This window comes from Balaenoptera acutorostrata, chromosome 16 (genome assembly GCF_949987535.1).
Source record: "Balaenoptera acutorostrata chromosome 16, mBalAcu1.1, whole genome shotgun sequence".
In the NCBI taxonomy this organism is placed as follows: domain Eukaryota; kingdom Metazoa; phylum Chordata; class Mammalia; order Artiodactyla; family Balaenopteridae; genus Balaenoptera; species Balaenoptera acutorostrata.
The window spans coordinates 22,020,499-22,043,779 of record NC_080079.1 but is presented as its reverse complement, the minus strand read 5'-3'; the positions used below and the strand labels follow the sequence as shown (position 1 = coordinate 22,043,779).

The window sequence follows — 23,281 nt, the reverse complement described above, 5'->3', positions numbered from 1 at the left end:
ACAATGTTCAATAAGACAGCAAAACAAAATGCAGAGCCACATAACCACATGTTACATAATTTCAACAATTACACATAAATATACAATCATATATGTGGAAACATGACCAACGTGTAAGGTATAAAAATATTTTATTTTTTTACAAATAGATGGGTTACAAATAACTTTTATTTTATTCTTTAGATTTTTTTCTAAGTCTTTTATTAAATTTAATTCATCTTTATTATATTTCAGAATAAAAAATAATCCAAGGTAATAGAGGGGGAAATTATTTCCAAGTTAAAATAATTTAAAACATGTTAAGAAACCTGCTTTTACAATTATAGCTCTAGGATTTGAGTAGACCCACTATGTGTGGGGACACCTATCATTAGTAATAATCACACTTTCTTCTAGGGATCATCAGGAAAACTTTTATAACCGATGCCACAAGGACCCTTGAGAATGTTCAGGAACACCAGGCACCATGTTCTGTTCCATGCAGACAATCCAGATCAGAATCTCAAGGGCAGAGCAGGCAAAGGAACTGAAAAAATGACTTGATACCCAGTTTAAAAAAACTGACTGTATTTTTTTTACAGTAGTCTTCAATATACAGAAGACTTCGAGATTAAATGTACTGTTGGATCCAGAGATGAAACAGAAACCAGCAGGTAAAAGTTATTGGAGAGTTCAGATTTCAGCCTGGCACAACTTTCTCACAGTCAGAGCTCCTGAGGAGGCCAGCTCCCCCACCAGTCAGACCTCAGTCTGAACCTGGAGGATCATCTGTGCAGGAGGCTGGTGAGGGGATGGTCACCGGCAGCAGACAAAAGCTGTGGTAAATAACATGCAAGCTTCCTACCCAGGTATGGGACCCTAAGGTTTCAGACTTACAAAGTTGAGATTTTATTTGACCAGGTAAGCAGGACAGACATGACTCCTCCCATCATACAGGTGAGGAAATTGAGACTCACAGAGATTAACTGAATGTCCAAGTCATACAGCTAGAGCGGTGACAGAACCACTAACTTCAAACCAATGCTGTGAGCACCAGTATATGCACTCAAATACCAGGGTGTATGTATAAAGCCAGGATACCAATAACTCTAACAAGGATTCGGGAGACAGACTCTTGAGTTGTAAGCAGGAAGGAGAAGTGGCAATTTCTTCCTCAACCTTTGGCCTTTGTGACTGGATTACAGTTTGCATCTTGTTTCATTCAGCACCACAGTTTGCTAGGAAAAAGAGTCACGGCCGAAGCCACAGTCCAAGGCAAAGCTTTATTCTCTGAGAGGCTCTCTGAATTTTCTGCGGGGCTCAGAAGACGTGCTCCACGCAGCAGCCATACTTGTCATGACTGGGTCTGAGGCTGGGGCAGGAGCTGCTGAGACAGGAAGGGAAAGGCCGTCTGAACTTCCGCTGGGATAAAGACATGCTTGGTTGCTGAGTGAGAACATGAGCCGCAAGGGAAGCAGACGCCTACTGCCTCTCGTTCTAGGAAAACTGCTGTGCTCCCAGCTCTGCAGCTCCTGAGGAAATACGTGAAGCATTCCTGCCAGAGAAAACCCAGCGGCACAGAAGAGGACTGGGCAAGGAGGGGTAGCCTTTCTCATCCTTGGTTTCTGGCAGTTTGGCCCCCGACTGTAGTTGTCGTTATTGCTGTTGTTGCCGCTCTACCACAAATGGACATCATAGCAAGCAAAAAAAAGAGAGAGACAGAGAGAGAGAGAGAGAGAGAAAGAGAAGGAGAAAATTCCAGTAAAATAAAACTGGGAGCATTAGACAGGTAGACAGGTTTTCATTTTTTTTTCTTTTCCTTTTTTTTTTTTTTTTTCAGATAACTATCATGGCATTAACACTGTATTAACAGCATACTCAGCATTCCAATTTCCATGATTGGTGATTTCATTCAAGTGAGTTCTAGGAAGAAGTGAAAATCATTCCAGTTAACGTTTTTTGAGCACGCATCATGCAACAGGCACTCTGCTAGAGCATTTCCAGGTGTTGAATCATGTTAGTCTCTTGAAGATCTTCTGAGGTGGCTAATATCACTGTGCTTACTTTACAGATAAGGAAATACACAAAGAAATTGCAGTAAACTGTCCAAGGTATTATTCTTATAGCCCAGGGGAGGAAACTGAATGCTCAAGGAAGGTTATGGGACTTGCCCCAAAATTTCAAAACAAATGAAGGACAAATCAGAACTAAAACTCCAATCTTCTAGATCAGAAGACTGATGATCTTCCCCCAACCTAAAAAGAATATCCTGGACCAATGCTCACAAATCATGACCATTAGCATCTCATGAAACTTCCTGGCTCATAGAAGCTTCTTGAACAAATTCTCTTTGAGAAGATGGACATATATAATTGAACCAAAAGTTCAATGGACATCTACAGTGAGTCAGGCCCTCACTCCGTCAGATGCTCTCATAGCTTATGGGAAGCTGACTTGGGAAATGGTATTTTTATCTCCTTATTTGTGGAATGTAAGTGCCATATTTGAGACCTCAGAGCCAGTGTATAGCAGAGGATGAATCTGACGTAAGTCTTTTGACCCTGAGCCCAGGCCTCTCCTCTTCACATCTTAGATTACCTCCCCAAATGGAAGAGACTTCTTGAAACAATGCAATCGCTAAAACCATTTAAACTTGAATCTTAGCCACTGTGACCTTAATAGAATGCTGTTAAAATTTTCTCTAAATGTCTTAGCCTTTAATAATTAATTAAATTGAGCTCATAAATAGGATAATCCTGACTCTACTACAATGAGGTGTTTTAGTCTCCCTCATATAATTTTACTGATGTCTACGATCACTTTCCACGAAAGTAACTGCCCTTCTCAAGGAAGCGAGTTGACATCTCTACGGTTTGGTCTCCATGTTACCTTCTCATAGACCATGAGGAACCCAAAACCCAGAGATGAGGTAAAATTGGTAGAGCCAAGCCTTTCCAAAAAGAGCCTTTGGAGATAGAGATAGAGCTATATCTACATCTATACAGAGAATGAATATGTATCACACAAGCAGCCACTATGGTAGGAATGAACTCAGCCAGCCCTTACGAATTAGCAATTCCACAGAGATGCTTTCAGTGAAGCTCTGAAGTCAGCAACATGAAGTCTGTAACACCATAAGAGTGTAAAACAGCAGTTTTTCAGAAGAACTGAACTTGAGCTGGAAGCCAACTACACATACTAGATTGGCAAGGGGCTCAGCAGACCGAGACGCTGGGGATACAGAGGTGCCAACTCTTGGAACAACCTCACCATACATTCTGAAATAGAAAATAATACCTCCTCAGATAATCCATCAGTGAAAGAAAGTCCCTGCCATTACCTAAATAGCCCTGATACTTTTAGTTGAATATTGCTATTAATAGAAACCCACCAAATTCAATCAAAAGTTGTGTTTTCTACAGTCAGGCTGGTTTCTTAATTACGTTTTTCCACTAGCCACATTCATAACTTCCAGAGGGAATGAAGCATTAAAAGTCAGTGCTCTGAGGCATTGGTCAAATCACGAACAGTCACATATTCTCTATGCTCTTTATACACCATTTCTTATACCCTCTCAGTCTCCCATATCAAGACCCCATTCCAATCTTAAGTTCTCTCCTGAGATGCTTAAATTAAGGATAACTTCGAGGAGGCAAGACGTGAGAGAAGAAAATCAGCAGTGAAGGGGCAGGCTTCATTTCTCATTCATTAATTCATTACAAATTAAATAAACAAACCTCTCACTTCATAGTATCCCTAGGACACTTGTTGCTAGAGAGGACTGACTGATAGTTTACTGTGGGGGGGTGCGGGGCAGAGGACTCTGAATGGCTCCCCCATTTTATTTTTTATATGTTCATCAAAAAGACACATATGAGTATAAATCTCAAATTACAGAGCTCAAATAATTCACAAATAAATATAATTTGGAAGAAATTAAAAAACATAATGCTGAATTAAAAAGCCAGATATAAAAAAGGACATAGAATTGAATTCCACTTACATAAACTTTATATTAAGTATAAAAGCAATTAAAACCATCCTATGGGGCTTCCCTGGTGGTGCAGTGGTTGAGAATCTGCCTGCCAATGCAGGGGACACAGGTTCGAGCCCTGGTCTGGGAGGATCCCACATGCCGCGGAGCAACTAGGCCCGTGAGCCACAATTGCTAAGCCTGCGTGTCTGGAGCCTGTGCTCCGCAACAAGAGAGGCCGCGATAGTGAGAGGCCTGCGCATCGCGATGAAGAGTGGCCCCCACTTGCCGCAACTAGATAAAGCCCTCGCGCAGAAACGAAGACCCAACACAGCCATAAACAAATAAATAAATAAACCCAAAGTTAAAAAAAAAAAAAAAACAGACAACTTCCATCTTGCTTACACCTTTAAAAAACAAACAAACAAAAAAAAACATCCTATGCTATTTGAAGTCATATCAGAGGTTATCCTAGGGGAGGGAACTGACTACAAAGGGTATTAGCAGGGCCTCTGGAACGCTGCAGTGACATGAGTGCTTCGCTACATTTGTGTGTGTGTTCATTTGTGAAAATCCTACAACCAGCGCAGTGATGATACTTTTTAATGTACAATTACCTTTAAAAAACTAAAATATCCATAGTAGGAAGAAGAGATGGACAGGAGTCTTTGGGGGAAAAAAATGTAAAGTCTTCTATGAGTTAATTTTTTTCTCTGGGAGCAGCTTTGAGAAAGCTGTTGAGATTACAGTCATGAGCTATGCACTGACCTAATTTAGGTACACCATCCCTCACATTTACACGTATATACCAAGGTGACTGTGGATACGGCGATGTCGTTCCCTCTATCACATACCGTCACACCACCTAGGGAAGCGACATTGCACTAACAGAAAATGACAACCGAATTGTCATAATCACCCCAACAGCCACACTGATTCAGGCCACAGGCCCAAGAAGATGACAGGATCACCCATTTCCATCTTGTGCAGAAGCAGCAACATCACAAATATCAAGTAGAAACTGTCACAACCATGCTAGTGACATTCTACTGTGAAGAGATGAGAGAGCAAATGTTTAAGATTTAAGGCGAGTCTTTATCTGTTTGGGAGCTCAGATTCTTTGGTCTACTCAGAGACACGATGCTTAAAAGGAAAAAGGAAATCAAACATGATATTTAAAGACTGTTAGTCTGGGTCCCAAATGGCATGGAGATGGAGGAGAGTCTAAAGGAAGAATGATCGATCACATATTGTTACATGTACTAAGAACCACTAAGATGGACCTAATTCTCATAAAAAAGAGGGAAAACTGGGTATAGATAACCTCTCCTCTTCCCAATCATCCCTGGCTTTGCAAATTCCTAATCCTGGATAAATAAAGGCCAGCTCAAATACCAATTTCTTATAAAATCATTCCTTCCTTCTCCCAGGAGGATTAGTTGGCTCCCCACCCATTTTTGTTCTCATAGTACTTTTCACAATTCTTATTATGCTTATTATGCACTTATCACTCTAAACTGCAATTTTTCTGTTTGTGTAGCTGTCTATTCCCACCAGTATACGCAACCTCAAGGGCAAAGGCTACATTTTAGTATGTAGCACAATCATTTAAAATGTTTTAATAGTTTTATCACAAAAGGAATACATACACATGGCAAAAAATTTTAAAACAGCATAGACAAATATTAAAGGAATGGTTAAAAATCTCCTCCCCATGATCTAGACCAGTGGTCAGCACACTTTTCTTATAAAGGGTCAGATAGAAAATATGGTCTCTGTTTTCCATACGGAAAATCCAGAACGAACTTTTTGGCCAAACCAATACAACTACTCAACTCTGCTGTTGCATCATGTATCACAAAAACAGATGATATGTAAAAATGAATGAATGGGGTTGTGTTCCAATAAAACTTTATATGTTTGTTTGTTTATTTATTATATGAAACTAAGATTTCCTGTAAAGCAATAGGACTCAAGATGGTGTGTTTTTCCCTAAGAAAAACAATGATAATTTTAACAATATAGGAAATTCATAAATAGACCTACAATTATATGGTCAATTGTTTACCAAGAATGTTACAAAGACAATTCAAAGGGTAAAGGATACTCACTTAGAAGCAGGGGCCTGAGGATCTTACCTGAAGGTAGTTTTGTTGTCAGTAAGAGAGCCCACTTCAAAATCCCTCCACCCACTGGACAAAATACAGGGCAGGTCAGGTGGAGATTAGAGACAGAATGTCCAAGTCCGGGTGACAAATGCCCTTTTCATAATTCTAATTGAGAGTGGTAGGAAGTGAAGGACTAAACCAAAGACCTTTTACTTTCCAAATAGGCAAGCCCTGAATCAGATGGACCATGAGTTTGGGTTCCCACATCCTCCGTCATTCTAGTTAGGGAAGGTGACCAGAACCCTCAAACCTTAGGCTCTGGGAAAAACCTGAACGAACTTTCTGGCCAACCCAATATTGTTCGCCAAATACCTGATAACATGTCTCAGTAGACCTATCTTAAGGTAAGTGTCCATGGTGTCCGTGCTGCCTCTCTAGGGTCAGCAGCCAGCAGGGAGAAAGCAAGTGGCAGCTTCCACACATCTTCCAGGATAACAAGCTGGAGACAATACACATTAGTGACGCTATGTGAGTCATTCGCAGGGATAACTGGAGGTCAGGAAGGAATAAAAAGGGCCAGGGACCTGAGAACACGGTGACTTGGAAGGGGGCACACTTAAGATTTTTCCTCTCATGCCAAGACTTCTCCCTACCATCACTCTGAACTGACTTATAAATTCTCTAAGGAACCCCAAAATAAACCCATACACAGGGGCGGCGTGATCCAGTAGAAAGAACTTTAGGGCCAAAGTTAGAACATAACTCAAATCTCAGATGTGTCACTGGTCAGGTAATTTAGGGCAGCTTTCTTAACTCCTCTGAGCCTCGGGTTTCCACAGTATTAGAACAGAGATAATACCTACTTCACAAGGTTGTTGTGAGGTCTCAATTAAATAACATAGTGATATTCTGCAATGTGCTTACAGAGAATTGCTCAAAAGATATGGTGATTTTTATTATTGTTGTAAAAAGTCAGCTTCTGTTATCATGTAGATAGCACATCTGGGTGGAGCAGAGTTGCCAGTGTTCAGCAAACTCCTCTCTGCTTTATCTGTAAAACCCCCTCCACCCCCCATCTCAATTAGATACAAGTACAAAAGAAGGCACTGATGACTCATTTACAATGGTGGGCACTTAAAATAACCTTTGTATCAACAGGCAATGGCACCTTGCTTGCAGTAAATCTTGGCAATGCTGTGCATGGTCACTTTTTTTTTAACATCTTTATTGGAGTATAATTGCTTTACAATGGTGTGCTGATTTCTGCTGTATAACAAAGTGAATCAGCTATACATATACATATATCCCCAGATCTCCTCCCTCTTGTGTCTCCCTTCCACCCTCCTTTTCCCACCGGTCTAGGTGATCACAAAGCACTGAGCTGATCTCCCTGTGCTATGTGGCTGCTTCCCACTAGCGATCTATTTTACATTTGGTAGTGTATATGTGCCAATGCTACTCTCTTACTTCATCCCAGCTTCCCCTTTCCCCTCCCTGTGTCCTCAAGTCCATTCTCTACTTCTGCGTCTTTATTCCTGTCCTGCCCCTAGGTTCTTCAGAACCTTTTTTTTTTTAGATTCCATATATATGTGTTAGCATATGGTATTTGTTTTTCTCTTTCTGACTTACTTCACTTTGTATGACAGACTCTAGGTCCATCCACCTCACTACAAATAACTCGATTTTGTTTCTCTTTATGGCTGAGTAATATTCCATTGTATATATGTGCCACATCTTCTTTATCCATTCATCTGTCGATGGACAGTTAGGTTGCTTCCATGTCCTGGCTATTGTAAATAGAGCTGCAATGAACATTGTGGTACATGACTCTTTTTGAATTATGATTTTCTCAGGGTATATGCCCTTTTTAAAGGCTAATAATGACCCACAAATCAACCTGGACCAAGCAACTTGCTCTAAAGCTCAGCACATGTAATTTGTATAGGTTCTCCAGTGCCCAATCTCCACGCTTCTCCCCAACCACTGAGGTCCCTGATGGACAGGAGTGCAGGCTTCAGCCAAAACATAAATTCTGTCTCAAACCCACGGCAGAAAAAGCCTGAGCAAGTCCAGGGATCAGTGGAATGCTGTGTCCTAAGGTTTAGCCCCTCTTCCTCCAACAACTGAGTGTAAATCACACAGGTAATCCAGTGGTGCCTGTCTCATCTCCCACAAAATGTTGGTAATAATCATATCTGTCCTTCTAATCTCTTAGGACTATGATAAAAATAAAACTGAAGTAACGTGACAAAATTCTTCAAAAGTGAGTCATTTCGAACAGTGCAAAGGTACATTACTGATTTAAGTAGTATAAAAACATTCAGCAGAGTTCAGCAGAGAGATATGAGACCTTTTATGTACATGTAAAAGTTCATGTCAGAGCATTCAGGTCCTTTTATCCCTACCTACACTTTAAAATAAGCTCTGTTCTTTCACTGTAAACCTTGAACAGCAGGATTTCACCTCTGTTTCTCGCCAAGGTTTTAACTATTGCATCCATCTGATCTGAGTAGAGCCCCCACTCTGCAGAAACCATTATATTCTGAGGAGTCTGGCTCCTCCTCACACTTCTTTCAGGCCATCACCTTTGTCCACTGCAGGGATGCTCTTTGTCCAGTTTCCCCTCTGGAGACAAAGGTGTAGTCTCCATACTTTCTAGAGGTATAGGACAATAATTAAGATACACAAAAAGGCAGGTCACAGAATTTGCATATAAATTTAAAGACATAAAGCAACATGGCAATCTGGGCAGCCTGGCTGAGGATGTCTCTGACAGAGTTTACTAAATAAATGACAGTCTATTTTTTTTTTTTTGAAAACTGTGTTTGAGAAAGAAGTCATAATAAAAAAAAAAGCTACAACATCCAAGATGAGATTTAAATGTGCAAATAAGGGCAATCAAATCTTTAAGGGATGGCACAGATTTTTTTCCTTGGCATAGATTTTCAGTTTCTCATTGGGCATGCAATATATCTATAATCATTCAAAATTGAGGTCACAGATTAAGAAATTGTAATCTCTTTCCTCTCCACACTTGCCCTTGCGGTTCTTTTGCCTACCATGTACTTAGAGTCATCTCAAAACTCCCCTTTTAAAGTCCTCACTACTATTCATGGTCCAATGCAAGCATCACCCTTGCCATGAGCCTTCACAACCATTCCAGCCATTAGGTTCCCATCTCACCTTTACTTCTTTAGCAGTTTTGCCATCAGATGAAGAGGATCTTCTACTGCCTCATAGGAATGTTCATAACTTTTTGTACCACTTCACACACACCTTTTGATCAGTGCCTGGAACAAATTAGGTGCTCAGCAAATATCTGTAGAATTAAAAGTCGATAAGATAATTTATATAAGGTTGTTGGCTTGTCCCTGGCACACAGTTTGTACTCCCTGAATGTTAGCAATTATTAACATCATAAATAAAGACACTCCATGTATTTTGTGCCCAGTTATTCTCTATTCATAACTCTAAAAATGTGAATCATTCCCAGAGTCAATATTTAATTATCTTTTCTAGATGGTACAGCAAATTTCAAAAAGGGGTTAATTTCTATTCTTAAATTATGCATTTTGTAGCTAGAGATTCCATATTTGCCAACACAAAGATGATGTAAAACAAACTACTACACCTTTATATCTTACTGCAAATACCCGTACCTGATTTAAATAGTGGCATTCAAATTTCAGGAATTTCTATAAATACATATGTATATGAACAACAGGGACACACCTAATCATGTGAAACGTAAGATTTGCTCACTCTCAAGTCAAGGGCATAGATCAATGTGTCACCTTTATTTCCCCAGAACCTGACTTATAAGTACAAAGTGTTCAACCCTCTCAAGTTGAAGACACTAAAATACTGTCAGACCTGGGTGGACAGTCAGAGGAACAACCATCTATGCGTCATCAGAAAGCAGACAGCAGACAGTCTCCCTATATTAAAGACAGCTAGTAAGGAGATCTGAGATTCAAACCTAAGTCCATCTGCCTCCACATCGTATGCTTTTTTTCCTCAATAGCAAATAGCCTTCCATGCCACACTGCATTTGCATTCTTGATCAGAGCCTTGATCAGAAAAGGAAAATATAAGTTTGCTAAAGTTTTGCTAAAGAAAGCCAATTCTATTAAAATTTAAAAGGTCAGGTGAGGGCTTCCCTGGTGGTACAGTGGTTAAGAATCCACCTGCCAATGCAGGGAACACGGGTTCGAGCCCTGGTCCAGGAAGATCCCACATGCTGTGGAGCAACTAGGCCCATGTGCCACAACTACTGAGCCTGCACTCTAGAGCCTGTGAGCCACAACTACTGAGCCCGCATGCCACAACTACTGAAGCCTGCACACCTACAGCCCGTGCTCCGCAACAAGAGAAGCCACCTCAATGAGAAGCCTGCGCACGGCAAAGAAGAGTAGCCCCTGCTCTCTGCAACTAGAGAAAAGCCCACGGGTAGCAACAAGGACCCAATGCAGCCAAAAATAAATAAATAAAACAAATAAATTTATTAAAAAAGAAAAAAGGTCAGGTGAAAAGATCTTACACAAATGATCACTAAACCCAGTTTTCACAGCCAATGGCAAAATAAAATCAGATTTTGTTGTTAACTCAGAAATGTATTAAACAAGACCAGATCTCAAAATCTGCCTGTGACCCTATGCTCAATATATCACCCAATTGTTCATTTTAAGACTCTCTAAAGATGAAGTGGGGGAACAATGAAGTCACCTTTGGAACTAAGGAATGAAATGTGACAGGCACATGTTAAAAACATTCCTTTTACACAAGGAGGTAGAGCTTCCCTAACCAGGATTTACCTCTTCTCAACCTCCTCTGAAATCCACTCAAAATAAATAATTTTACAATCTTAAAAGGTCCTGATTTCTAAGTTCTACATTAAAATCTGTAAGGCAAGGGTAGATTTTGGAGTCAGATCAAAGCAGGTTCCAAATTATTCTCTGTTCCTCACCCTCCCTAACACCTTAGCCAAGTTACTTACCCCTTCTTAACCTGTTTGCCGATCTGTGTAATGGGTGTGAGAATGTGTCCCTCACAAGATTATTGTGAAAATTAAATAAATGATGACAATAAAGCATTTTACCAAAAAAACTCCCAAAACCCCCAAAACAAAAAATGACCTAGCTTAATTACCAAGGTTGTGTGGTTACATCTCAGGTCTAAAAATATCAGAAGGAGAAGACATGCAATGTCAAACAATCAGACAGTCATGCAGCATTTGATACATGCAGCATTAATACCATCATAATGATGTAAGTTAAATAGCGTATTGCAGATGACTGTTTTTGAGAAACCCTGCCAGTAAGAAGGAGACGGGGGTGAGAAAACAAAATATTTCAATCATATTCAGCGTAAAAATGTGAGAAAGAGATATTAATGCTTACTACCTACCTAATAAGAATTTCATAGGGATTAATGAGCTAATACTGGTTACCATTTTGGAACTCAGTGGAAGAAAAAATAACACACACACACACACACACACACACACACACACACCCCACAAGACAGTAAATATCATCATATAAAATTAGATCATGTATAAAATAAGTTGTGCAGAAGCAGCATGTTCTTCCCCTGACAAATTATCTGCACTCAGCATCCTTGATGCCATGGGATTCCCTCATTTGGTCCAGATCTTGCACACATTTCCATCAAGAAAGGCTGTCCTGTATGACAAGGATGCAAATATCAGTACCTGGGTTTAAATAATGGCTCTCAAATTTTGGGAATTCCTCTGAACACACAAACACACACTCATAGAAGAGGGAATGGTCTCATCATGTGCACAGCAAAAATTACATCTACCAATGGCTGCTCCAAGCAGGAAGGAGACAGGAAGGAGAGAGAGGGAGGCAAAGAAGCCACTCAGAATTCTTGACAAGTTATATGGGTAGCCTATAATTACCATAAATTAATATATTTTTTAAATTAATATTTTTAACTCAGGTTTTATTATAATCATTAGTCTTTCTTAGCCTTGGCTTTTAGCTAAAGATCAGACAGGTCCAAAAGATGTGTGGTGCCTGCATCCCACCTCTTTCTGGGGGAGGAAATCTAAGTGGCAAATTATGAACTTCTGACTTTGTCTTCAGATTTAGGGTTGATGAACTGTTCCTCTTAATGATCTGAGAGAAAAAAGTGTTAGGAATGGCAGTGACACACACGTGTATGTGACTTTACAACAACAATGCCCTTTTTATCTGTATCAAGATATGTGATTCTGTCAACTGATCCCGACTGGCATGGACCCCAATTTACAGATGAAGAAATTCAAACTCAAATCATTATATCGACTTGCTGATGGTATGTGATAAATATATAGGACTAGAATTCAAATCTCCATTCTTGCTTTCTATTTCAAGTCACCTCTATCTGTTTCCTCTGATTCCCCATACTCCAATTGACAAAAATAATAACTTTAAACGTTACTTTCTCCATCACGCTCAGACAGATGAATTTGGCTAGATGAAATTGATTAGCTCTGTTTATGAGGACATGTACACACATACCAAAAAAGGTGTGTGTGTTGGGGGTTGAAATTAAGAAATGGAAGACTTCAGACAAGAAAGAAAGCTCACTAATTAGCAAATTTTGGGTGCTCAAACATTAACAGTCACCACTCCTATTATTTATTACAATAAGTAGCCTTACTGGACTACCACATGCCACCCATCCATGATTTGACCCACACTGTCATTATTTGACTTGTAAGCACAAACATATGAGCATGCATGTAACACACACACACACACAATCTGACAATACATTTCAGTCATTTCTTAAATGAACAAGCATCTGGTTTGCCAAAGATGTATTTTTTCTCTCTCTTATTCTATCCAAAATCTTTCAGGACTAGGTAAGGGATACTCTGCAGCTGAGATAACAGCATATGTTTCTTTTTCAGAGTCCTTTGATGTATCTGAAACTTCCCTTTAAAGCCAGAAATTCTGAATGAACTAACTGAAGAAGTGCAAAAGTTTTAGAAATTCAAATTTAAACAGGATGAATAATTTTAGTGATAATGATATTAAAGATGCGATTAAAGAAGGGAGTGAGGGCAAAGGTCTCCAGGAGCTTGATGGAGAGAATATCTACTGCAATTATTTCAGTAAACTTGTATATGAACAACATACGAACCAGAAACTGTGTCCTCAATGCCAGACATTAGGGCAGGTGAATGCTCCTGGGATAGGGCTGTCAGTACTGAGTGCTGGTATCATGATTTGCATCAATACTATCTATACCTATGTACCAACAGAATTCCTAATGAGCAGATATTTATTTTAAAATGTTCAAAACAATTATTTCAAAGCTAACAACGAGCACAACTCAATGACATGTCTCTGGGAAGGTTTCTGGAGATTCTCTCATAAATGAAGGCATGGTAGAAGTAGCTGGGCTGGATGACCTGTGCATATTCCAAAGAGTAAACGCTCAGTTTCCTGACTGAATCCCCACTTATCTATATATGTGTTTACTTTTTGTCTATCGTTGGTCATAACTTCTCAATCCCTGCTTTATGGTAGCCTAGAGAACTTTCACACACTTTTTAAATGGTCTCTAATCATTACCAGAAAAGCTATTGTTTTATTATTTCTGCCAATAAGAGTTTCCCCGTTCACTGTTGACAGCTTTGACAGATTGAAGAGGTGCCCATTTATTACCTCAAATCTAAAACCTCTCCTGGCATGGCCCCAAATCACCAACTTTCACCCTTACTGACCTCTTCGTGTCCAGCAGAAGCCCATCACAGACCCCCTGTCCCTAGGTGTCAGCCTCCTGCAATCTATTCATCTCTTTCACCTCATAAGAAAAGGTCCATTTTGTGTGTGTGCGCGCTCTTCACTGCAGGAAGTCAGGCAGTGGTGGAGATCAGGGGTTGTTAATCACTGGGGTACTGAAGTTTCTAGGACTGGATCACACCGGAGAACAATCAAAAATGCACAAATTGCAAAGCCCCGGCTCTACACACACACACACACACACACACACACGCACACGCACACGCACAGGCACAGACACACACACGCTGGGGCCTTTAGAAGGTGATACAGGCTCTCTCTGTAACTTGCAACCCCTAAATGCCAAGAAATAAGGATGGCACTAAAGGGCAATGATTGCCCATCTCAGTTCTCATCCCCTTCCATAGAGCCTATAAATATGTCATCTTAAACTTTAACTAGAGACATCAGTAAGCTTGTAGCAAGTAAAGGGGGAATCACTCCAGAGAATGTCAGGCTGCCCTAAAAGTTAACCCTATGACCCCCTCACTCCAAATACTTAACAATATCCTACTCTTGGCCTGGTCTTCGACTCCACCGGCCACTGTGACAGGAAGTAGGATTTCCGTGCTTCCTCGGCAGTTTCTCTCAGGGTTGGCGCTGGGAGCAGAAGATGCAAGTCCCTGAGGGAGGGACGCTGGCACGTTCTGAGGCGATACAGCTCCTCAGGAAGGTGGGCAGAGGCTCCATTTTCCACACTCCCCCCGTCAGGAGCCTCACACCGGCTTCTCCAGCCCCCTTTAAAGCCCACCACCCCTCGCCCTTCATCTCTTCGACCCGCCCCCTCAGCACTGCTCTGCTCACCGGCTGTGGCGGTCAGGACAACGGAGCAGCCTTAGTGTGGTGGAGGCCCCGCCACCGCTCCCAGGCTGTCTGTCAGCCTCCGCGCCTCCATCCCCGAAATCTGTGGCTTCTTCTTCTCGCTCCGGAGCCTACGCTCCGGCTGCCCCAAGTCCCCAGGGGCGGCTACTGCCGCTCCATCTGCTCCTGCTCACGTCGCACCGCTCGACAAGGGAAGGGGTTGCTAGGAGCCCATCCTCGCAGCGACGGATGAGGGGATCTCCGGGGTCGGGACTCCGGTACCACAGGAACCAGCAGGAGCCGCCGCCACAGGCACCCGGTACCTGGAGGACCGCGAGCCCCGCGCCAGCGAGGAGCGCGCGCGCTCAGCCGGGCTGAGGAGCCGCCGCCGGCGCCAACTTTTCCCATCGCGAGAGCGGAGAGGGGTCTCGGACCTGGGATGGCGGGGCGGGGCTCTCCGCCGGCCGGCTGTAGGGGGCAGGCGCTCAGGACCCCAACTCCAGTAAAGTTGGGCCGCGGTGGGGGCTGGCGGGGGCGTTGACGGGCAGGTGGCGGCCGCTGACGAGGAGCAAGGCGCCACCACGCGGGCTGGAGTCTCGGAGACCCGGGCGCGGCTGCCTGCGGAGCCCACGCGTGGGGCCACAAGGGGCGGGACACGCACTCCGAGAGGGCACGGCTGCGGGCGGAGACCCCCGGCAAGCACTGCCGACCCTCCCTCTCCCGCGCGCTGCCTCTCGCCTTGTTCTCCTTCTGTTCTCTTTGCAAGTTGCCCAGATTTCCTCAACCGTCAGGACTCTCACCAGTGTCTTTGGGAAGAGAGGGATTGAGGGAGTCCTACTTTTGCCCCTTTGTCTCTGTGAATTGGCACCTCGATCTAACCCAGAGCACAGCCAATGTGTCTTGGCCTGGGAGAGACGCCAGGAGGGTACTAGAGGACATGGGGTGGGGTTGTGTGTGTGTGATAGATCAACAGATTGATCTGCCTTAGATATATCTATAAGTACAGATAAACATAGATATATTAGTTCTTCTTCCTATCTACCTACCTACCTACCCACCCACCGACCACCTACTTACCTACCTGTCCCTCCATCTCTCCGATGATGGTGATGGTATTTGTATTTAGGGGTTTCTCCATTAGTCACCATGCTTTACTCCCCTTCTATAAAACTCATTCTGTCTAAAACCAGTCTTTTTGCATAATCTCATTTGAAATAGCACTTTGCTGCTAGCCATGTTCTGAATGTTCTTTGTGTTTACATAGGCATACACTTCCTTGTCCTCCAAAACACTACAAAGTCCTGGGGGGACTCAAAAAGGAGCTAAAACTGTGGGCTTGGGACCGTTTTGGTTTTTGCACACTATTATAGTCCCAGGGCTTAGCATAAAACCCAAGACTCCATAGGAAATCAGTAATCTAGTATATAAATAATTTGCATATATTATACAACTGTTGGATAAATTCACCGATTTACTTGTATCAACCCTCACCCTTCTGGCAGGAAGACATGCTTTCTGAAACCTTGGGATGAACTCTCCATAAAATTAGCAGTCTTTTATTTGTGTACAAGGTGCTCTGCCACTAATTTCTGTGAGATCTCAGGGAATAACCATGTTTGGTTGCTTAAGCTTGAAAAGGAATGGGTTACGAATGCGAAACATTCTACAAAATGAGGAACCAGTACAATTAAAAAATACCAGCATCGTGAAGGACAAAGAAACTGAGGAACTGCCCTTAATTAGAGAAGGTTTAAGAAACATGGGAACAGTGGGATTTCCTTGGTGGCGCAGTGGTTAAGAATCTGCCTGCCAATGCAGGGGACACGGGTTCAAGCCCTGGTCCGGGAAGATCCCACATGCCACGGAGCAACTAAGCCCATGCACCACAACTACTGAGCCTGTGCTCTAGAGCCCACGAGCCACAACTACTGAGACCACACGCCACAACTACTGAAGCCCACGCGTCTAGAGCCCGTGCTCCACAACAAGAGAAGCCACCTCAATGAGAAGCCCGTGCACTGCAAAGAAGAGTAGCCCCTGCTCGCCACAACTAGAGAAAGCCCGTGCGCAGCAACGAAGACCCAACGCAGCCAAAATAATAATAATAATAATAAATTAATTAATTAATTTTTTTAAAAAAGGAAACAAAAGGTGTGATCCTGGATTGGATCCTAGCCTAGGAAAAGGACATTAGTGGATCAATTGGCAAAATTTAAATAAGTTCTAAAAATCAGTTGACAGTATCATATCACATTTAATTTCCCAGTTTTGAAATTCCACTGAGGTTATATAAGATGTTTATATGTGTAGCAGCTAAACAAAAGGTATAGAAAAATTTCATTTTTGCAACATTTTGTCATCTGGTACTGTTTTAAAATGAAAAAAAATTGGTATGATAAGAACCTAGGGGCAGGACGGGAATAAAGATGCAGACCTACTAGAGAATGGACTTGAGGACACGGGGAGGGGGAAGGGGAAGCTGGGACAAAGTGAAACAGTGGCATGGACATATCTACACTACCAAATGTTAAACCGATAGCTAGTGGGAAGCAGCCGCATAGCACAGGGAGATCAGTTCAGTGCCTTGTGACCACCTAGAGGGGTGGGACAGGGAGGGTGGGAGGGAGGGAGATGCAAGAGGGAAGAGATATGGGGATATAGGTATATGTATAGCTGATTCACTTTGCTATAAAGCAGAAACTAACACACCATTGTAAAGCAATTATACTCCAATAAAGATGTTAAAAAAATAAAATAAAATAATAAAATGTTTGGATTAAATGACCTTTACAACCTTTCTGAGACTAGAATTCTTCAATTGTATGACTATAATATCTACCAAGCCAGCTCTCCTGCTGCTGCTATTATAAAGTTCAAACGGAGATTTTAGGGAGGAAAAATGACTTTGAAAATTGCGAAGTATTTCTTAAAATCCAAACCTTTTCAAGTAGACAGGTTATTTCTAGAAGGGTGAAATGTCTTCAGATTCCTTTGCAGTCTTCACAAAGCTAGTAATACTCCTGTATGCACATGTAGGTACTCAACATTCAATAAATGAGTGCCAGAAAGATAACAGCTGTTATAACAAAATGTAAAAGTTCCTCTTCTAAATATAAATTTTGTTTCTTCCATGGTAACTTCATTGAAAAATATAATGTCTGGATCTGTGAATTGGCCACTTTGAAGATAACAATGTAACTCTTACTCATTAATAATTAAACCTTTTCTAACATGTTTAATGGAAGGTTCTTGTACACAAGCTCTTTTGTGAGATGTGTTTTTAGAAGAATCTTCTGAGTTATTCCTTAGAACAATCTAAAACATGAGCAAAATCAAGCAAAGCAGCCATCTCAGCCATTAAATTTCAGTGTTTCATGAACAACAGAGCGTCCTAAATGGTAGCTTAGTTCACTCATTAAAAAAGCCTGGAATATTCTTCCAAAAATGTCTTTAAAACCCGTAAGTAAGGACTTATTCTTGGAAAACTGACCTGTACCCTACTAATAAAGCAACATGCCCACCAGCTGTGGTTTGTATATGGGAGAAAGGAACCTGTGGTCCTCTTCCCTTCCCAAACCACAAATGCTATTTGTTAAAGACCAGAATAGCTGTTTCTCTCTTCTCTCACAAATTCTGGTTTCAGAATTTGCAGAAGCATTTGTTTAATATCTTTTCTACAAACCTTCCTAACTCCTTTCTAGCCATGATAAGAGTGTGAAAATTATTCCACAGGTGGAAAACCAGATTAAAATGTCAAAATACAAGTAGGTCCCTATAAAAATACAGAGCTGGATAAAGCAGAGGAAAGAGGGCATAAACAACTTTGAAGGGTAAGGACTAATGTTGATTTTGAAATAGTGTTCTTAATATTCTAGCCCTAGATATTTGTCATCCTCCTAGCATAAAAGAATGGATATCCAGACTGAAACTTGGTGAGGATACAGATGCTTTGTATTTTTTTCCCTCCATATAAATGTTACTTTTCCCTATCTTCCAAATACATTTCCCTAGATCACTTAAAGAGGTGGTCCAAGAGATTCATTTATGGGAATTCACTGAGGCTGGGCAATTTTTTTTCAGCACATTTAAAAATTAAACTACTTTAGTACAGTTGTGGATTTACAGAAAAAATTGTGAAGATACTAGAAAGAATGGGTTCTTAAGGTGGGAGTTCCTCAGTTAAGATGGTGATCTGAGGAGATCTGGGGCTAGTATTCCCCACCCTGTATCAACTGAGCATTCAGCAACTCAAGGTGGAATTTCACTCATAAAAAAGCCAACCATTGTCCCCACCTCCAGAACTAGACCAGTGGTTCAGATATTTTGCTCACAGGGAGAGGCAGGCCATAGAACAGAGAGCTCCAATCCTATCTCCAACCCCTAAGGAACTGATTTCAATTGCAATGAAGTATGGAGAAGTCCAAGCCTAAGGGCACACTGAAAATCAGTACAAATTATGATGAAAGGCAATTGGGAAAAGATCAATAGATTCATTGGTGATAAAGGCTGCATGGGAGTTTGTGATTGTCCTCATTTCAGTGGAGAGAAATAAGGACAGTGCCAGCTGGGAAGATCTCTCTTGGGAGGGACAAATATCAAACCCTGACCTCAGGAACTGTCCCTTCAAAGGAGTCCCAATTTGATTGGATTAGTCTGTAAAGGAATTTATGACCCAAGGCATTGTTGAAAACAACAGAGCAAATGGCCAGAATTAATGGAGCTAACAGCTGTGTGTGATCAGGAAAAGAGACATCCAACAAGAGATCTACCATGATCACTGTCATCCTAGGCTGACTGTGGTCATATCCAAGTCTATGTCCCCTGAGGAGCAAAATCAGAGGCTTCACACCGCGTGTGTGTGGTGTATGTGTGTGTTTATGAGCAGGGGTGGGGTGGGCTGATAGTTTACACCAAAATAATTCAGACCATCACTAAACAAAGAAATAATAATAAGCAGTAGTGCATAGAATTGCTGGAAATTCTATGAGTAGTGCATAGAATTGCTACATTATCCAAAATGTCCAATTCCAAAAAAAAAAAAAAAAGAGAGACAAGCAAAGAAACAGAAAAGTATGATCCATACACCAGAAACAAACAAACAAAAAAAGAACAAAAACAACAGATTATGGAAACTGCCTCTGGGAGCAATCAAATGTCATATTTAACAGACTTAAAAGCAGTCATTATAAATATGCTCAAAGAATTAAAGGAAACTGTAATTAAAGTTAAAAAATGGAATGATGACAATATCATATCAAATAGTCAATATAAAAAAGAGATAGAAATTATAAAAAAGACCCAAATAGAAATTTTGAAGTTGGAAAGTACATACAATTAAAATAAAAATTCACTAGAGGGCACAATGGTAGACTTGAACTGAGAAAAGAAAGCATTGAAGAACTTTAGATAGATCTATGGAGATTACGCAATTCAAAGAACAGAGAGAAAAAGAAGAATGAAGGAAAAATGAACAGAGCCTTAGAAAAATGTGGGAAACTAACTCTCTGGACATATATGTAAAAGAGAACTAGAAGGAGGAGTCAGAGAAAGAAGCAAATGAAATATTCAAAGAAATTACAGCAGAAAACTTTCTAAATTTATCGAAAAACTTCACACATCCAGGAAACTCAACTTTATTAGATTTTCCAGAATATTCCTTTTATGGCAAAGTCTTAAAATTATTAGATCACATAGTCTTGAAATCATTCAACATACTTTTAGTCTTGTCATTTCATACATTGGTCTTGAAATGGATCATCCTCAACCAACCCATACAGTTCTCTGACATACTAGCCCAGGTTAAAAAGAATATGATGTTTTGAATTCAAAAAGCCAACTCTAAAAGGTATAAATGAAAAGAATGAATTGGAAAGCCCAAATTGTTCATTATAATTTATTTGGGATCATCAGCTTGAGGAAGCGCAGCAAGATAAATGGGTATCTTTCCAAATGTTTCTCTAAGGAATAGTGACAGGCTATGTCAGCAAAGAAGGTATCGGTTCTACCCATCTAACTTCAAGGAGCTTATCCAAAGATGAATGAGGTTAATTGAAGGCAGATGCAGTAGATTTGGGGCCATTCTATTCCAACAGAGTGTATCTGTATAAGTTGAATAGTGGTCATGACAGTGGCAGAACAGAAGTCCCTTTCTCACTGTGGGTTTTGAGTTGACATAGTCTATAACTGGGGGCAGAGACAGATTTCAATGCTAAATTAAGTTCAAACTTTTGATTAAAATTGGATTGGACATCCTAATTTCTGATGTGAGATTGCTTTGTGACTTAAAGTAGGATTCCCTCTTACCAAAAGTGAACATAAAAGTCATGGACCTGGGGAATTTTTCACTCAGGGCCAGAGAAATATCTGATCTTAAACATTTTAAAGGAACAGTGAGAGATAAAGTTTTGTTTTATGTCATGAGTCATGTTTAATCAATACACTGATTTCACACATGTTTGCATCTTAAACAATTTGTTTCAAATTCAAGATGTTTAATGAGCCAAAGCTGAGCTAATAGCAAGTCCATGCACTGACGAATGCCAGATTTTCAAGGCAACATCAGTTGTGAGTTTAATTTTTAAAACCTTTTGTAATGATATGGAATAATTTTGCAATAGCAATTCAGTGTAATGAATGAAGATTTTCTGCCTTTCAGTCTAAGTCTTTTTTTGAAATTCTAAGTCAGCCACACATTAGTCGTGTTATATGGAACATATTACACATTCCACAGAATTGTGTAATGAATGGCTGGTCTAGGTGATTTTTAATATTGATGGGATGCAGTTCTATAGAATTATCTAAGGGTAGTAATGTCTGAATAAAATATGAATTCCTGTTTCTGTTCATTTACTTGTAACATGATCTTTGGCAAGTTGTTACTTTCTCTAAACGTCATTGTCTTATACTTAAAATGACTGCCCTACATTCCTACAGAGTGTGTGTACTCAAAAAAATATTAATATGTGAATGTCTTTGAAAAGTTTAAAGTGCTCTAAAGGTTATTAGGCATATCTCTTTCCTCCTTCTCACCCTATTCTTATCCTTAACTGGACGCTTTTTCCTAAATATCACAAGCACAGATATTCATCAAAAAACCAGAGATACCAAATCTAGATTCTCAAAAATCTATTTCATTTTAAACAAGAGGAGTTCAAAATGCAAACAACAATATTTTTATTATCAGTGAAGTGACCAAACATTACTGTGTTGAAAAATCTCCACATTAACCAAGTTACAAGCTTATATCAAATGACTTTTAATTCTTGTTTCTAGGTAACACCTATTATTTGACTGTCTGTTCAAATTTACCCAAATAATTAAGGCAAATGTCTTCAAAGCATAAAATGAAATTAACTATCCATAATGCAAACAAATAATAAATGATACTGCATGTACAAAAAATTATGTTATTTAAGATATTATGTATCGGTAGTAAAATTCCATTTTTCAGGGTATGATTTTTTCCCTTGAAAATTGACCACCAATAGGTTCAGAACACCTATAATGGCTTAACTAACACATCTATATTTTTATATAGCTCTGGATGCTTTTATATAGTACATGCCTCAGTCAATTTGGAAATCTGTACATTAGATCTCCAGAATTTTTATATACCTGAGTCTCCCTCGACTCTTGTACCTATGACTTTGAATTATTTTAGTCAACAAACAATATCTCTCTCATTGCATTTTTCCCTCTGTAGCTTCTATTCTAGAAGAGAGAAGTACATTTTATTTTATGTCTCATGTCATCTCTCAGAAGTTTTGAGTATTATCATTGTGTCTACCTTGCGAATGTTAGACTATATTGCCACTATGGACAAACATAAAGGGGTGACCTTGAAGGTTTCCAAATAATTCCCAAGTCAGGGTGAACAAACTGGAGGAAGAATATGGCCTGGCCTCAGCTCCTCCAGGAAATCATATCTTTGGAGGACTGGACCAAGTGGTATGATGCTGTATAGATTCTCTTTCCAGGCTACTTTCTACTTTTCCAGTGGCCCTTACTTTCAGCAACAGACCAACAATCCCCTAGGTTTGATAAAAATCTACACTGAAAAAAGTTCTGAGAATGTTAAGTTACATCTTACTACTAATGAAGTCTGGTGTTGTTCTCCCCAGAAAATTAGGCATTTTATACTTGTCTCTGTAGAAAGGACTATTTTTATCTAAGTGTGTGTTTCTCATGCTGGCTGGTACATACATGACCACATGGGAACCTTTCCACAAAGTATACTTATTAAATTCTATTTCCAAGGGAACCTTGCTGTCTTATCTTGGTTCCAATGATCAATGTCCAGTGAATACTGATAAAGGTTTGGGGCCACATGGGAAGACCATAGATGGCAAAGCTGTGTGTGTGTGTTTGTGTGTGTCCGTGTGTGAGGTGAACAGTTTATTTCTCTACCAAAGGATTACCAAAATTCAGCAGGTAATAAAACAAACAAACAAACAAACAAAAAGATTAGTATGAAGATGTCTTCCCTGTGACCAAGAATAGAACTATCTGAGAAACCAAATGACCAGTGCAAATTTGGGTAAGTTTGGCCTGCATCTTCTGTGCCATAGGGTAAGGTGATAATTTTTACTAAATTAGTAAAGTTACTAGTAATATTTTTACTA

General features: G+C 40.4%; 1 long non-coding RNA gene across 1 annotated transcript; it reads right to left on the bottom strand.

Moving 5' to 3' along the window:
- Positions 1-268: 268 nt before the first annotated feature.
- LOC130705060 (uncharacterized) lies at positions 269-15,010 on the bottom strand. Its single transcript, XR_009005701.1, has 3 exons — positions 14,664-15,010; positions 9,244-9,379; positions 269-1,655 (listed from the first exon to the last, which is right to left on the bottom strand). It is a non-coding gene; the product is annotated as an uncharacterized LOC130705060 (long non-coding RNA).
- Between the last annotated feature and the right edge of the window lie 8,271 nt (positions 15,011-23,281).